Raw genomic sequence first — 4,970 nt, 5'->3', positions numbered from 1 at the left:
CAGGGCAGTAGGTGTCTGGATGTCGATCTGGAGAGACTGCAGCAGAATTGGTACTTGCTCAAGGTAGAACTGTGAGTTTCTAACACTGAACCTGGAAGCCATGGGAAGGTAAATCCCTTCCCCCTAGGGCTAAGAGCCACAGTGTTCACTGCGAACGGCCGGTCGTGGGGCAGAGTTTCCAAGCCCCGTGTTCCCCAAATGCATGAACCCCAAGCCTATGTCCCCCGAACTTCCATGGCCCAAGTATCACAGACCTACATACCCTGAGCCCACATTCTCCTGGACCTGTTTCCCGAGCCCAGCACTCCCAGAAATCTGACATTGACCTACTCTTCCAGTCTTGGACTAATTCCAGGAGTGAGAAGGTTTAGGTGGGAGGTACAGAGGGGCCCAGGAGTACAGGTTCATTCTTCTGGTCCCCCCACCTTTTATTGAGTTTGGAGGAGCATATCAGCTGACTTGGGGAGAGCCTAGGAAGAGAGGAGAAGTGAATCTGCTGAAAGAGCCCAATTTACCCTAACGCCCTGGGATAGGAAACTTGGTCTGGGAGAAGGTGGAGTCAGAAAATTAACCAGCCCCCCTGTAGCACACCCAAGGGAGAAGGACAGCAGGATGTGCTTTACAGGCTTCCAATAGCATATTTAGGGTTCCTGGCAAGGGATGGGTGCTCTCTCAAGAAATTGAGACATTATTTTCTGAGGTGGGTTGGCTCACTAGGGGCCCATTTGAATTTCCTACAGGAGCCCTCATGCAACCTTCCTGCTGCCTTGGGAGAGAGGGAAGTGAGGAAGGGAGCAAGGGGGAAGGTCAGACTCCTAAGCAGTTTATTCAATTGCAAAGAGGATTCCTTTACTGAGGCCTTGTCTGGTCTTTTTTGTTGGTTTGTTTTCTTGTTTTTCCTTCTTCTTTATCCCCCCCCCCCCACCACCCTTTTTTTTTTTCCTTTCTCTTTTTCGCTTTTTTTTTTCTTCTCTCTTTTTCCTTTTTTTTTTTTTCTTTTGTTATATTAGGTGCTGCAGGCAACATTTCTTATTTGCTGTGCTTCCTCATCCTCAATTTCCTCTTTTCTACATGTACTGATTTTGGCTACCAATTCCATCCCCTTTCTTTTACATCATTCTCTCCTCCATCATTTATTGTTTCTAGTACATTCCACCTCTCTTTGTTTAGCCCCCAATATTTCTGACTTTTTATTTCTAATACCTCTAATCCATTTTCTATCATTTATTCACTCTTTATATTATTGTCCTTTCTTTTTCCCTCTCTTCTGACCACACTGACCTTTTAATTCATACTATATTCCTCCCATATTCAATTTTCTATCTCCACTCTTTGATGGTTATAATCTTACACATCTTAATCAGTTAAATATCCATTCTCCTATTCTCACATGGTTCTTCTGCTAACATTCACTATCAGTACTACTATTATATTTTTCTTTTATTACCCCCTTTGCTTTCTCTGGCCCTAATGTTTTCCTTCAGGGGGACTTAGCCAACAACAAGGAAATAGAATAAGAAGAACAAAGTGACAAAGACTTAACATTCACACAAAAACAAGAACTAATTAAACCCCAAGACTGGATGAAGAAGATAATCAAGAGAATATACCCAACAAGATAAAATGATGACCAAACAGCAACAAAAAACTACAGACCAAACCAATAATCAGGAAAACATTGCCCAACCCAATGAACAACCTAAAAACCAGGAAGAGAAGTGGAACATCAAACAAGTGATTAAAGCTCTCAAAACATGTATCATGGACCAATTCAGTGAAGTGAAGGAAGAGACTGAGCATATTAAGAAAACACCTGGAGAGTATACAGAAGAAATTGCGATCATGCACAAAAAGATCACAGAGATGATGGGGATCAATAGCACAATACAAGAAATCAAAAATACACTCTCAGCAAATAACAGCAGAGTTGAAGAGGTAGAGGAAAGAATTAGCGATATGGAAGACAGTACATCTGAAATGAAACAGTATAATTAATTGATAAAAAGGGAAAAAATCCAGCAGAGACTTAAGGACCTGAATGACAATGTGAAATACACAAACATATGCATTATACACATCCCAGAAGGAGAAGAGAAGGGAATGGGGACAGTAGGGGTGTGTTGGAGGATATAATGGCTGAAAACTTCCCAAACCTACTGAGGGAGAGGCATGTATATGTCCAGGAAGCACAATGCACCTCAAACAGCATAAATTCCAACAGACCTACCCCAAGACATACACTTTTCAAACTATACAATGTACAACACAAAGAGAAAATACTAAAAGCAGTAAGAGAAAAGAGAACCATCACATACAAGGGAAGCTCCATAAGATTAAATGCTGATCTCTCAACTGAAACCATGGAGGCAAGAAGGCAGTGGTATGACATAATCAAGGTACTAAAAGAAAAGAATTTCCAACCAAGAATACTCTATCCACCAAAGCTAGCATTCAAAACTGATGGAGAGTTCAAAATATTCACAGATAAACAGAAACTAAAACAGTATGCCAACAAGAAACCTGCCCTTCAAGAAATGCTAAAGGGAGATCTGCAGGAGGAAAGAAAGAAACAGGAGAGACAGAGTTGGAGAAGAGTGTAAGAACAACTAAAACTACAAAAAGAGGGAAAAAATCAAACAACATGTGACAAACACAAATCCACAGAAAATATGGCTAATAGAAGTAATTCCTTGAAAGTAATAAGTGAAGGTCAATGGAGTAAACTCACCTGTTAAGAGACGCAGATTGGAAGACTGGATAAGGAATGTGATCCATCTATATGTTGTCTACAAGAAACACATCTTAGACCTAGGGATTCAAGGAGATTGAAAGTGACTGGCTGGAAAACAATCTTACAGGCAAACAATAACAAGAAAAGGGCATATTAATATCAGACATATTAATATCAGACAAAATAGATTTTAAATGCAAATCTACTGTGAGAGACAAAGATGGACACTACGTATTAGTGAAAGGGACAATCTTTCAAGAAGAAAGAACAATCAAACATTTATGCCCCTAACAAGGGCTCCTCCAAATATGTGAGGTAAACACTGGAGAAACTAAATGAAGGAATAGATGCCTCTACAATTATAGTGGGGGACTTTAACACACCACTATCACCATTAGACAGAACATCTCAAAAGAGAATCAATAAAGAAACAGACTTTGAACAATATACTATAGGATCAGGACCTAATACACATATACACACATTACACCTAAATTCAGCAGGATATACATTTTTCTCAAGTGCATGTGGATCATTCTCCAAGGTAGACCACATGCTAGGCCACAAAGAAAGTTTCAATGAATTTAGAAAGATCAAAATCATACAAAATAATTTCTCGGACCACAGTAGAATGAAGCTGGAAATCCTCAAGGGACAGAGACCCAGATTTGGCACCAAGATATGGAAGCTAACCAACACACTCTTGGAAAAACAGTGGATCAAGGAGGAAATCTCAACAGAAATCAATAACTACCTTGAAACTAATGAAAATGATAAAACAACATATCAAAACTTGTGAACTGCAGCAAAATCTGTACTGAGAGAGAAATTCATAATCATAAATTCATACATCAAAAAAGAAGAGCTAAAATTGAAGAACAAACTGCACAATTGGAGGAATTAGTAAAAAAAAAACAAAAAACAAAACTAACCCCAAAGAAAGAAGAAAGAAAGAAAGAAAGGTCAGAGCAGAACTAAACGAAATAGAAAATAGGAAAGCACTTGAAAAAATAAACAAAACAAAAAGCTGGTTCTTTGAGAAGATTAGTAAAATTCACAAACCGTTAGCTAGACTAACAAAGAAAAAAAGAAGATGCAAATACACAAAATCAGAAATGAGAAGGGTGATATCAACACTGACCCCACTGAAATAAAGACTATCATAAGAGGATACTTTAAAAAAGTATATTCCAACAAAAAAGACAATTTAGAGGAAATGGACAAATTCCTTGAAACTCATAAGCAGCCTACATTGACAAAAGAAGAAATCAGTGATCTCAACAAAACAATCACAAGTGAAGCGATAGAATCAGTCATTAAAAACCTCCCCACTTTGAAGAGCCCTGGGCCAGATGGCTTCACAGGTGAATTCTACCAAACATTCTGGAAAGAAATAATACCAATCTTGCTTAAACTCTTCCAAAAAATTGAAATAGAAGGAACATTGCCTAACTCATTCTATGATGCCAACATTATGCTAATACCAAAGCCAAACAAAGACACCATAAGAAAGGAAAATTACAAACCAATGTCCTTAATGAACCTAGATGTGAAAATCCTCAACAAAATACTTGCTAATCGTATTCAACAGCACATTAAACAAATTATGCACCACTATCAAGTAGGTTTCATTCCTGGTATGCAAGGATGGTTCAATATAAGAAAATCAATTAATGAAATACACCACATACACAGATTGAAGGAAAAAATCACATGATCATATCCATAGATGCAGAAAAAGCATTTGAAAAAATACAGCTCCCTTGATAAAAACACTGCAAAAGATAGGAATAGAAGGAAACTTTCTGAACATGATAAATGGTATATATGAAAAACCCACAGCTAACATCATTTATAATGGTGGAATCCTAAAATCTTTCCCTCTAAGATGAGGAGCAAGACAAGGATGCCCACTATCACCCCTTCTATTTAACATTGTGTTAGAAGTACTTGCTTGAGCACTGAGGCAAGAACCAGATATAAATGGGATCCAAACAGGAAAGAAAGAAGTCAAAATTTCACTATTTACAGATGACATGATCCTATACATAGAAAGCCCTGAGAAGTCTACAACAAAACTTCTAAAACTTATAATTGAGTTTAGTAAAGTCGCAGGTTATAAGACCAATGCACAACAATCAGTAGCATTTCTGTACACTGATGATGAACAATCTGAGGAAGAAATCAAGTAATATACCATTTACAATAGTAAATAAAAAACCAAATACTTAGGAATAAA

The sequence above is a fragment of the Dasypus novemcinctus genome, chromosome 5 (genome assembly GCF_030445035.2).
Source record: "Dasypus novemcinctus isolate mDasNov1 chromosome 5, mDasNov1.1.hap2, whole genome shotgun sequence".
Lineage (NCBI taxonomy): Eukaryota > Metazoa > Chordata > Mammalia > Cingulata > Dasypodidae > Dasypus > Dasypus novemcinctus.
Note: the sequence above shows the minus strand (reverse complement) of the source record.